This window comes from Podarcis pityusensis, assembly GCF_964106645.2.
Source record: "Podarcis pityusensis genome assembly, chromosome: 11".
NCBI lineage: Eukaryota > Metazoa > Chordata > Lepidosauria > Squamata > Lacertidae > Podarcis > Podarcis pityusensis.
In genome coordinates, this window is record NC_138036.1 from 14,253,935 (window position 1) to 14,267,766 (window position 13,832).

A 13,832-nucleotide genomic window follows, 5' to 3' on the forward strand; every position below is an offset into this window, starting at 1 on the left:
TTGGAAGAGACCACAAGGGCCATCGAGTCCAACCCCCTGCCAAGCAGGAAACACCATCAGAGCACTCCTGACATATGGTTGTCAAGCCTCTGCTTAAAGACCTCCAAAGAAGGAGACTCCACCACACTCCTTGGCAGCATGACAACAAACTTAAAAACCATGACAACAAACTGAGGAGGAAATGTAGAGAAATGAACTTAAAACTGGAAAAATCAGAAACAGGGGGAAACCAGAACTGACATTTTTGCCTATACCTAGTCATGTCTGGATTCTTATTTTGACAACTTTTTATTCTGGAATTTGCAACCCCATTATTCTTCTCTTTTTTCCTCTTTGCTAGGTAGGTCAGCAAGTTTAGGGGTAACTTACCTCTTGTCAGACAAAGTTCCTGGAGTTTCATTTGTGGTGGAAAAATTGAAATCAGGAAATTGAGGCAGAGAGGGAAACCATCAAGTAGAGAGTGAAAGGATAGCCTGATTTTATTGTTCCAGGTATTGTCCTTGGGGTGGAGGAGGCATAAGTTTTGTGGTTACTTACTATTGTAATTTATTTGTATGCTGCTCTTCTATACAGTAATTGTATCCGTATCCGTAATGTTCCTAATTTTGATCTATAGACTGCACTAGTAAATCGATCAGTAGGCAAAATCACATAATTATTTGCTGTTGATGGGGACAGAGAAACATGAGGAACCTGTGCATATAAGTTTGATGAAGTGTTACAAGGAGAAGGAGGAGAGAGTAAAACACAATAATTTCAAGACCAGCTCAAGACATTTTGCTACCTGAAGCAAAGCGCAAGATAATAATAATAAATAATATTTTTTTTATTTATACCCCGCCCTCCCCAGCCAAGACCGGGCTCAGGACGGCTAACAACCAATAATAAAAACAAGCTGATTAAAATACAATTTTTAAAAAAGATTAAAATACAACATTAAAACATTAGGGTGCAGCCTCTTCACAGGAGGAGAAAACAAAGAGAAAGAGAAAGAGAAAGAGGGGGAGAGAATCAAACTGATTCTAAGCCAAAAGCCAGGTGGAACAACTCTGTCTTACAGGCCCTGTGGAAAGAAATCAGATCCCGCAGGGCCCTGGTCTCATGAGACAGAGCGTTCCACCAGGCCAGAGCCAGTGTTGAGAAGGCCCTTGCTCTGGTTGAGGCTAATCTAACTTCCTTAGGGCCCGGGACCTCTAGGGTGTTGCTATATATGGACCTTAAGGTCCTCCGTGGAGCATACCAGGAGAGGCAGTCCCGTAGGTATGAGGGTCCTAGGCCATGAAGGGCTTTAAAGGTCAAAACCAGCACCTTAAATCTGACCCTGTACTCCACCGTGAGCCAGTGCAGCTGGAAAAGCACTGGGTGAATATGCTCCCATGGCAGAGACCTGTGAGGAGCCTCGCTGCAGCATTCTTGTTTTTTTTATTAAAAAAATAATATTTATTGAATTTTAAAGGGTTACAAAAAGAAAAAATTAAAAAACAGCATATTTAAAAAATACAAAACATCACATCACAATAAAAAAAGAAACAAGAAAAAAAAGAAAAAATACAATGAATCTTCCCATAACTTATCTTTCATTTGCTTATTTCCTTGACCTCCTCACACCTCCCATTTTTGTATTCTAGTTCAATTAGCTATTTCAGCAAATCCTTTCCATCTTTTCCAGTTTTTGTCCTCTATTTTATCTTAATATAATTTAACTTTACTTTCCCTCCTTCACCATTTAGCAATCTATTTTTCCTTAATCCTTTATAGCATTTCTGCTAAAACCGCATTATTTCATTCCAACATCCTTCTAACATTCCTTAATTTTACAATGTTTCTGTAAATAAACTTTAAATTTCTTCCAATCTTCTTCCACCAACTCTTCTCCCTGGTCTCGGATTCTGCCAGTCATTTCCGCCAGTTCCATGTAGTCCATCACCTTCATCTGCCATTCTTCCCGGGTGGGTAGATCTTTTTCTTCTAATACTTCGCGATGAGTATTCTTGCTGCTGTTGTGGCATACATAAAAAAAGTTCTATCCTTTTTTGGCACCAATTGGCCGACCATGCCCAGGAGAAAGGCCTCTGGTTTCTTCAGAAAGGTATATTTGAATACCTTTTTCATTTCATTGTAAATCATCTCCCAGAATGTCTTAATCCTTGGGCATGTCCACCAAAGGTGAAAAAATGTGCCTTCAGTCTCTTTACATTTCCAACATTTATTATCGGGCAAATGATATATTTTTGCAAGCTTGACTGGTGTCATGTACCACCTGTAGATCATTTTCATTATATTCTCTCTTAGGGCATTACATGCCGTAAACATCATACCTGTGGTCCATAACTGTTCCCAGTCAGCCATCATAATATTATATAATGGTATGGGGTTGCTCGTGCGTAAGTTGCCGCCTCTCTCCCTGCTATGTTGCCTTGTTAAACCTTTCTGTCTGGACAGCCCTTCAATTCGTGGTTGCCTCAGTCGCTAGCAGAATCCGTCAGTGGGCGTTTCTTAAATCTTTTCCAACATAAAAGTTGCTTGACACCCAGTCTCCTCCTACTCTCTCTGCGCGGAAGTCTTCTGCGCAGGGTGGGCGTGGGTAGCGGAGGACCCGTGCTCTCCCCGCTGGTGTCCGGTGAAGAGTCTTGGAGCCCTCTCGCCAATTCCCCCATCAGTCCCTCTCTTTCCCTGGTGTTGCGCTGATTAGCTTCCCCCTCTGCGGAGCTGCCTCTCTCCCTGCTGGGCCCTTCTCCAGCATCATTTGAGAGCCTTCCCTCTGCCTCGAGCTCCGATGTCAGTTCCCTGACATATTATGTCCTACATCTTGTGCCCATTTGATCATAGTTGATTTCACCGTTTCATCCTGAGTATTCCATTTCAACAGCAAGTTATACATTCTTGACAAGTTCTTAGTTTTGGGATCTAACAGTTCTGTTTCCAATTTTGATTTTTCCACCTGGAAGCCAATTTTTTTATCCAAATTGTACGCCTCCATTATTTGGTAATAATGGAGCCAATCTTGCACTCTATTTTTTAGTTTTTCAAAACTCTGCAATTTTAATCTGTCTCCCTCTTGTTCCAAAACTTCCCAATATTTCGGCCAATTGGCCTCCATATTGAGCTTTTTCTGAGCCTTCGCTTCCATTGGTGACAGCCACCTTGGGGTTTTATTTTCAAGCAAGTCCTTATATCTTATCCAGACATTAAACAGTGCTTTTCTGACAATATGGTTTTTAAACGCTTTATGTGCTTTAATCTTATCATACCACAAATATGCATGCCACCCAAATACGTTGTTAAAACCTTCTAGGTCCAACACATCAGTATTTTCAAGAAGCAGCCATTCTCTCAGCCAGCAAAACGTGTCCGATTCATAATAAAGTTTAAGGTCTGGCAGGGCAAATCCACCTCTTTCTTTAGCATCGGTTAATATCTTAAATTTTATTCGAGGCTTCTTGCCCTGCCAGACAAATCTAGAAATATCTTTCTGCCACTTCGATGTGAGGGTGATCTGGCTGTGACATCTGTCACCCCATTGATCGCCAGGGTTGATTCGGCTGATCTGGCTGGCTAGGCGGGTGTCCCCTTCCTCGCTGCAGCATTCTGCACCCGCTGGAGTTTCTGGGACAGCTTCAAGGGCAGCCCTGCGTAGAGCAAATTACAGTAGTCAAGCCTGGAGGTGACCGTCATCACCTGTGTCGGCATCCTTCAGGGGTCGAGATGCCAACTGGCTAGCCCTCAGCTGGATCATGCCCTTCCAAGCTGTGACGACCCAGCGACTCAGACTTCAAAGCCTGAGCACACTATATTAGCAGAGCATACTTCGCAAACAGAAGTGGCGTGAGGCTTGCGGAGGCGTACTAACAAACTACAGCTTTATTAAGCATAAATCAGGACAAAGAAAACATGTCATCTCTCTTTCGTCTCGTCAGAGAGAGAAGCAAAAGCAAAAGCTATACACAAACGGAAATTCCCAGCAGACTGTGCTGGGGTGTAAACAGACATGTGACACGCAACAGTTCCATGTCTGTAACTAAAGGTGGAATAGAATTTTACAACATTCTGCCCAATTCCATGTACAGAGCAGATGGATCTTACTTCAGCAATGGAGATAGGGCAACATATTCCACTGCACTTGAGGGCTGCATGGCTAGCTTATGGGGTGAGCTAGCTACCTCACTTGACGCAGGGGTATCTGCTTTCCCTAATGATAGAGCTGGACCTGAATTGCAAACTTATAAGGCAGACCCAAGTCCGATGTTGAAGTTAGTGTTGTGCTTAAAAACTGTCCTGGTGGATTTTTTCTTTGCCTTGCTCCTGAAGCAGCAAAGGTGTGTTTGCAAGTGTCCTTTCTAAGTATTGCCTAAGCACAGGAAGCACTCCAACCACTGTAACACACTGTCTGCACAGGAGGCTAGTGAGTGAATGCTGTTGGCATCCGGGAATGGGAAGCCGGACTGAATCGACTTGCTATTTCCCTTTCAAACTCCCTTGTTCCCTGTACATGTGAGTTCTTCATTCTCAAAGATTGGAAGGCGTATCAGCGGCTGGTTTTAAGCTGATGTGAATTCACTCCTCCTGTAATTTTTGCTTTAAATTTTCTAAGGAATTTGAGAAAAAGAGAAGGGGGTGTGCCGATATATACAACCCACAACATATTCTTGGTGTCACTTCAGTTTTTCATCAAGATATGCTTGGGGCAATATTGTATTTCACCAGATCAGCTGGAACAGGCTGGGGGATGGAGTCAGAGTACCAATTTCATTTCTTTGTCATAGAAAATGAACATGCTTCTTTCTCCCCCTTTTTCTTTCTCTCCCTCCCGCTGCCCTGCAACCTCCCAATACCGCTTCTTATCTTCAAGATACCAGTAGAGGCCATGTTTGTGTAATTAAATTAGGGTTAATGGGCAGCCCAAAATCGTAATAAAGAAGATTTTAGAATTGTGCATCCTTTCCCACAACATTAATTTTATATCATGCTTTTATGTCTGTACAAGTAATTAAGTTAGGGAACATGTAAGGAACTCTGAAGAGACAAGCTTTGTGGAACCACACAAGTCGGGCTGTAGCCAGACCACATTGTCATGGGAGTCACGGAAACAGAGCTCTTAAACCATCTTCTATGATTGCTGTAGTTTCAGCAATCCTGATGTCATTTTATCCTCGCTCGGCAGTTGAGGAGGTTATAGGCAGGTGCAATCGCTGGAAGGATTGGGAAGGTACAGAAAGCTAAACATCTTTTAAATGTGGGAGCTGACAAGCAACTAGCTAGAAGATTATACGCCCGTCGATTCCTTGCGGTTTGGAAACACACACACACACACACACAGTCCCTCCACCACCAAGTTTAGAGAAAGTGAACAGGAAAACAGTTCCTAAGCACATAGAGAAGAAGAGTTTGGATTTGATATCCCGCTTTATCACTACCCTAAGGAGTCTCAAAGTGGCTCACATTCTCCTTTCCCTTCCTCCCCCACAACAAACACTCTGTGAGGTGAGTGAGGCTGAGAGACTTCAGAGAAGTGTGACTGGCCCAAGGTCACCCAGCAGCTGCATGTGGAGGAGCGGGGAACCGAACCCGGTCCACCAGATTACGAGTCCACCACTCTTAACAACTACACCACAGTGTACTGCAGCAGAACTTTACAAAGGGCTGTCGCCAATGCACAAATGCCGTGGATGGAAGGATTTGGGCTTGCATACTCTAAAGCATTTCCCCGATGAAAATAGGAATGTTAATAATAATAATAATAATATATTTATATCCTGCCCATCTGACTGGGTTGTCCGAGCCACTCTTAGCCAGTGTTGCTGCTTCCAGAAAATGGGACAACTCCACAACTAAAGGAGTCATAGAGGAGACTCTCCCCATGCAGAGTCTGATTCTATAAATCAGAGAAGGAAGGAAGAACAGTGTAGCAACTCCCAGGTTGCTAAAAGCATAAAATACAGTCCTAGGAGTTGGAGACTGCAGAGGGATTTTTAAATATATATATATATATATATATATATATATATATATATATATATAATTCAAATGGCTTCTCTGAGGCCAGGTTTCCCACCCACCCCCCTTCCATTATATGGCCTTTATCTCTGATGGACTTTTCTTGTTCGGTGGATGCAGTTTTTAGTGTGTTAGGATGTAGGTCACATTTGACAAAGAGTTGTGCTGTGACCTGAATGCACGAGCAGGGACTTCTAAAAGTGAGTCTGCTAATGTGCAAACTTGCAAGCTTAGTCATCAGTGGCATTTGGCAAAAGGCAGGCGGCAAAAGTCCAACTGCCGAAAGAAAAGAGATCCTGGTTTGGTTTGGGTTTTTTTTAAAGAAAGCTGCCGATGGCCAGCAAATGAAATGAAAAGGCCAGTTAATGAAAACCAGCTCTTTCATTTCTGCTCCCAGACAGCGATAAACAGGCAGACAAAATAATGCAGGGAACAGGTGAAGGGAAGAGAGGCCATTATTTCTCCCTATCTCAAATACAGTGGTACCTCGGGTTACATACGCTTCAGGTTACATACGCTTCAGGTTACATACGCTTCAGGTTACAGACTCCACTAACCCAGAAAGAGTAGGTGAAGGTAAAGGGACCCCTGACCATTAGGCCCAGTCGTGGCTGACTCTGGGGTTGCAGCGTTCATCTCGTTTTATTTGCCGAGGGAGCCGGTGTACAGCTTTTGGGTCATGTGGCCAGCATGACTAAGCCACTTCTGGAGAACCAGAGCAGTGCATGGAAATGCAATTTACCTTCCCGCCAGAGCGGTACCTATTGATCTACTTGCACTTTGACCAGCTTTCGAACTGCTAGGTTGGCAAGAGCAGGCACCGAGCGGGTTAAGAACTTTGCTTCAGGATGAGAACAGAAATCGTGCACCTGCAGCACGGCGGCAGCAGGAGTCCCCATTAGATAAAGTGGTGCTTCAGGTTAAGAACAGTTTCAGGTTAAGAACGGACCTCCGGAACGAATTAAGTACTTAACCCGAGGTACCACTGTACTAGAACCCAGTAGGGTCATCCAAAGAAGCTGAAGATTCAGGAGAGGGGGAAAAAGAAGTACTGGACTGGGATAGCTCAGTTGGTAAGAGCGTGGTGCTGATAACACCAAGGTTGCAGGTTCGATCCCCATATGGGACATCTTCATGTTCCTGCATTGCATCAGGTTGGACTAGATGATCCTCAGGGTCTCTTCCAATGCTAGAATTCTAAAGTTAAGCTGTGAAATTAGCTCCCACAAGCTGTTGGTATGGCCACAACCAGGTGTGCCAGCTAGGGGGGCCCAAGGCACTTTGCCCCCCTCCAAGTTCTTAAGGATGGAGCTGGGCCTCCTCAGTATCGAGCAACTACATCATGCATGCTACATCGGTGCGTCCCACGATGTGGTGCCTGACGCCAGACGTTAGCCCCCACAATAACAGGAGCAAAACAGCACTTCTGGACACAACTTCACACAGGCAGATGGGCACACACTATCTGTCCCCCAGAAAAGTTTCCCACAAGACACACACCCCTCATCTGCCACCTACTACTTTTGTCCCCTGCCATTCCCTGCTGGTCTTCTGCATGTTCCACCCAATTGTGGTGCAAAGATAAGCAGAAAGCTTGATGTGCTGAAACTGGAACTGAGATTCTCCCGCTATCATCTGGTGTGTGTGGAAAGGCAACAAGGTTTGTCTTGATCCTGGTGGTGGGGTGGTGGGAAGTCAAAACCTCTCCTCCCATCTCAGCACCACTATAGGGATTGATATGTATATAATTGTGAGTGTGTTCTCCTGTGTGTATGTCATGGGTGTGTATTCATGTGCATGCCAGCTGTGTGTTGGCCATGCCCACTTATGGGCCACATCTACCCCCTGACATGCAGCCACTGGAGCGACTGGAGAGCCTTTGGGGAACAAATAATTGGTTTTATAGATCAAAACCAGCACTTCAAATTGCACTCAAAATGAAAAGGCAGCCAGTGCAGTTGGTACAAAAAGGGATAATATGAGCCCTATATCCCACCAGGGGCGAAGGAAGGCATCGTGACACCTGGGGCAGGCGTCATGACGTAGAGCGCATGTGTGGCATCGCTACATACAGCACATGCGCCGTACATAGCGACACTGCACATGCGCTGTATAGCGGTTTGCCGCCAGTGCCACTCCAGCGTTCGTGACTGCAGTAGCGATGGAGGGATCCTGGCAGCCTCCTGGTATGGTGCTGAAGCAGCGCCAGCGGCAAACTGCTATACAGTGCATGTGCGGTGGCGCTATATACAGCGCATGTGTGCAACACTGCACATGTGCTGTACTTAGCGGATTGCAGTCGGCGCTGGGATCCTCTGCTCACAGCTACAGCCGCGAACAGAGGATCCTCCAAAGGTGGCGATGGCGGCGCAATAGCTGCTCTCGTTGCCGCGAGCCCCTGCAGGGTGACTTCTTATCACCCCCACAAACATGGAACCCAGGGCGTACCACCCCCCATGCCCCCCAGTGCAACACCACTGTATCCCACCCCTGTGAAAAGCCTGGCTGCTGTGTGAGAAGCCTTACAAACCATCATCAAGGGCTGCCCCACATCAAGCACATTACAGTAATCAAGATAAGTTGCAGTGTCAGTCCGGAAGGTTTCGGCTTAATCCTGCAAAGGTGCTCCTGAAGATCCAGGTTTAAGGCCAGATCCAAGAGGTCGTAGGGAAACTAAAATTGAGTTATTAGTTATCAGAAGTAGCGCAGCCCCTTCTAACACCTGGTGAACATCCAAACTGAAAGGCTTCCCACTGATCAGAAAAACCTCTGTCTTGTCCAGATTTAGCTTCAGCTTGTCAGCCCTCATATAGTCTATTACTGTCATCAAGCATTATTGATTAACTATTTAATAATTTTATATTGAAATGTCATTGTGCATATATTGAGTGTCGGCGTGGATAACAGTAATTTTAGCTGACACATTCTGGACAGGAAGCAGGGTAGAAATGCAAATGACAAAGGAATGATAGGTTTTATTATTTGTTTATTTAACAGCATCCACATATCACACATCACCTTGGGCTCCTTGGAGATATGAAAGTAATCACGAATAAATAAACATAAATAAACCAGCAGCGCTCTTCTTAGCAAGTTCTCTGGACAACTACAGAGAGTGAATCAGAACAAGCAATCCATCCCAAGGAATGCGAAGCCCAGAGTGGTGATGGCACCGCTGAGAGACAGAATCAGGTAACAGGAATTCATCTGAGTCGAGGTGAACCAAGTCAAGGTGAAATTACTTCAGTTGAGGAGAGTCTGTTACAAACTGAGCTGGGGTATGCCCCTTTCGCTGCTTCTGGGATTACTGGGGGTGAGTGAGACTTCAGAAGTTGCAGGCAGAATCTGGATTTACCTCAGGGGACAGGCTAAAGATTGCTTTCAGAGCCAGCATCTCCCCTCCGCTGTGGCAACGCCTTGATTCTTCTGGGGAGGAAAAAGCTCCGCCAGGCAAAGTCTGGCCGGTTCTCAATGAAGGCAGCCGCAGTATTTATAATTTATAGGTGGTCTATTAAAGTTTCTCCGTTTTTAAGTTCAAAGGAGTGAATGTCTTCATTCTGAACCATATAAAAATAGCCTGATTAATTGACTGTCTGGGAAAAATATAGGCTGCTCTTTTTTTTTAATTCAGCATGAAAATATCATCTCATTATTATGTCTTGAGTTAGTGGATATTGAAATAATTCATTATGGTTATAATTAATGCTTGTGCTGAATCCAATATTTCCTCCCCCTCCTCCCCGCCTTTTCTTCTTCCCTTGGTCTGTGTAGGTTGGAAGCTCTGTGGAGAAAGAATGGCTTGAAAGGGTTGAAGGCCTAGCATCTTTTCAGACTCCAGGTGTAGGCTCATACAGTCAGTGGCTCCTCATGAAACCAAGAACAGAGACTTTGGCCTAGTTTCCTCCATGACATAGGAATCTATGAAGACGATCATGGTTAGACTGAAGAAGGCAGGCAAAGAAAACGCTGGGCCTGCCCCAGACAGTCTGCCCCCTCCCGTCTACAGTACTAATGGACACCATCTTGCCGTGTCAGAAGGACAAAGAGAGGGAGGCAGGCAGGCAGGCGGGCATAACAACGGGACCTCCTCCAGTTGGATTAGATGTAGGAAAGAAGCAACACTGACTCCATTTTGGTTTAGGACTAACCACATTTGTATGTAACTATGCAGTGAATGCAGGACACGGGTGGCGCTGTGGGTTAAACCCCAGAGCCTAGGACTTGCCAATCAGAAGGTCGGCGGTTCGAATCCCCGCAACGGGGTGAGCTTCCATTGCTCGGTCCCTGCTCCTGCCAACCTAGCAGTTCGAAAGCACGTCGAAGTGCAAGTAGATCAATAGGTACTGCTCCGGCGGGAAGGTAAACAGCATTTCCGTACGCTGCTCTGGTTCGCCAGAAGCGGCTTAGTCATGCTGGCCACATGACCCGGAAGCTGTACACTGGCTCCCTCGGCCAGTAAAGCGAGATGAGCGCCGCAACCCCAGAGTCGGCCATGACTGGACCTAACAGTCAGGGGTCCCTTTACCTTTACCTATGCAATGAATGCACACTTAAAGCATGAGCAAGACAAAGCTGTTTGCAGAGTTAAGCAGCAAAAAGGGAGGGGGACTTAGATAACCTTTAGATAAAGAAATATACATTGTGGTTAATGTGACCTTTGCACATAGGTATTGTGGTTTCTATGGCAGTTAGGGCTGGCAGCTAGGGTCCTGTTCACCTGGGGTTTAATTTATGTTGTTTACTCAGTGGTATAAAAGTCTGCTTCCGAATGTAATTGGGGGTTCAGCTTCTGATCTATGCTGCACCTTTCTCATCCGTGTTTGAAATAAATCTTTCCGATGGTAATTCTCTTGTTTTTCTCGTGAGTAAAACAGACTCAGCTGGGCAACACATTTTGGGTGGGGCTTTCCCCCCACCACCCCATCCAACTTTGGATTTCATATTATTTATCTGTTTCAGTATTTTAACGTTGTAAACCTTGGTGGGTACATTGGTAGGAAGGCATTGTTTAAATGCAACCAATGCTTTATAATAATATTATTATTCAGCATTGCATTTCAGGAGCCCACCTGGACAGTCTGTAGTGGAGAGGCCAGACAGGTTTGGTACCTCAGGGAGAAGTAGGCCTCCTCTTCACATCAGCAGGGTCCTCCTAAAATGCTCTCCTCATATCTAGTACACCTGTCACAGGTGGTAAAAGCATCAGCCGTTTTTTGACATTCTTTTTGGCAGGGTGGCGAAATGGAGAGCCTACAATGGCAGTGGTGGCAGGTTTCCTGCCAATTTCCACACACACACACACACACACACACATGTCAGCAGGTAGTGGCATTCAGACAAAAATAGTAGGTAAAATAAAAATGGCAGTCAACTTTGAAAAGTATCTCAAAACAGACATTTCAAAATGAATCTTGTCTCAAAACTCATAATCAATTTTTTTATTTATGTTTTCGGACATTGCAGAATCTGAAGGATAACTATGCTCTGATCTGCAAATTAGTTAGTGCCGATCAGGTCAGTTCATATCAAGATTGGCAAATTCCTCTAGTTTTTTTTATTACTATTATTAATGCTTGTCAGATTTCTCAATCACTTCCCACAACTGGCAGAAGTCCCAAAGCAATTTACAGAACAGAAAATAAAATACAAACCATTTTATTTGGGTGGAGTTGGTGTTAGCTGGTTTTAGCAGTACTGTTTGATTTTGTATATGTCCATCCTTGGACTTTCAGGTGAAGGGCACCCTATAAATATGGTAAATAAGTAAGCAAAATAAACATGTCTTCACCTGGAGCTGTTGTCAGTATTTTCATCCCTCCCATTGCAAGGATCACCAGAATTTTTTTACTTTCTGTCTGTGAGAAAGGAGGGGGCGGATCTACTCTTCCAGACTTCTGTCCCTAGTACTGTGTTGGTTTTTCTTTGATCCGTCTAAAGACAAGATGGCAGTATGAGAGAGCTGTATCTCTCGTACATGTTTGTTATGTTCTTTTATTTGTTTAATCAGCAGAAATATATTAGGTATGCAACAAAACCTCCACAGTTTTGCTTGCGTTACTCTGCTGCTTTTGAAGTGCTCACATCAGCAAATGTGAGTCCACTGCACCAGGACCTATTCCTCGGGAATGCTGTGCTGCTGTTCCTGCGTTCCTGTGATCGGAACATCGGAGAAGGTGCTCCTGACACCCAGCCCATGCAGGTGCTGAAGACGTGGGCTGTACATGGGTGTACGGAAAGCTATAAAGATGACAATGTCTGTGACAGGTGAGCTTTCCTGTGGAGAGCATTCCATCACCCGGGAGCTACCACAGAAAAGTCCCGCTCTATCATTGCCCACCCTCCGGATAGGTCTCAACAGGTGCACACTTGATTCTGCCGAACGCAGAAATTGGATTGATGCTCATTGAGTGCTCCTGCACATTTTAATTCCTGTCACCCCACGTAGCTGGCAGGAACCAACCAGAAGCTGTGCATGGCTTTTTGTAATGAGCATTGCAGGAAATGGTACTTGCCGTTTCCACAAGCCCTTCCCGCATTCTTGGCTGTGCACTGCAGCGCCACGCAGGGTGCAAGGAAAAAGCTCCACCAGGATGGGTCTTTTGTCTATCAGAACTTGATGAAAGAAAGGGGGGGAGGAAACCACAGTTAGGCGTCAGCGATGGGGGAATCTGCTCTGGAGCTTGCCACCCCCTTTTAGGCTGCTAAATCCTGAGAGCAGCATTTTTAACTCTCTCCGTGCCTGAATCTGCTTCGCTGCCCCAGAAATCAAAGCGGAGATATTCCACCGCCACACCACAGCCTGTTTTTAATTAATTGACATTCTATTTTTATCCCTGTTTGGGTCAGACGCCTAAACGTCTATCCGTTTGATAGCACCCGAGGGAGTCTTTTGTTCCAAAGAGGTGAAAAATTGTACCCACAAAAAGAGTTTCCTCATCCGATCAATTCCCTCTAACAACTTTATTGATTAGCTGCAGCAACATTTTTCATTTATTAATTATGAAGAAGATGTTCGGGGGGGGGGGTTCTTTAAGTTAACTATCCTGATAGCCCTCAACCTCCTTGCCCCATCTGCCTCTGTCTGTATTAGCAACCCCGGCCTCTAGCTCCTGCTCCAAAAGGAAGCTGGAACTATTAGTAATTTATAGGAGGTCTATTAAAGTTTCTCTGTTTTAAATGTGGTCAGCAAGAGGATCTTCAGTCAGAGCCACTTTTTTTTTTAAAGGCCTGATTAATTGACTGCCTGGGAAAATCTACTGCTTGGTGCATGCTTATGTAATATACCATTATTAATTTCCATGTGGAAATATATGCTGTATTCCCGTGATGTCATAAATCCCCACGCTGTTTCCTGAGACATGATTAATTTGTTAATTTATTTTGCACCGGTGAGCACAAAGCATCTATCCACAGAGGAGGCTGCCCGCTGTCTCTCTGGGTGAGTCTCTCCCCTGGATTTGCCTCCTTCCAGTCAGCAGGCTGTTTTGTAAGTGAGGGGGTACAGTCCAACAGGGTACAGTGGTACCTCGGGTTACATACGCTTCAGGTTACATACACTTCAGGTTACAGACCGCTAACCCAGAAATAGTACCTCAGGTTAAGAACTTTGCTTCAGGATGAGAACAGAAATCGTGCTCCAGCAGAAGCAGGAGGCCCCATTAGCTAAAGTGGTGCTTCAGGTTAAGAACAGTTTCAGGTTAAGAACGGACCTCCGGAACGAATTAAGTACTTAACCTGAGGTACCACTGTATATGCAGGGAGAGACAGAGGGACAGGGCTGGTCCATAGTTCTGGAGAAGCACAAGGCTCTGAGACAACAACAACAACAACAGCTTATT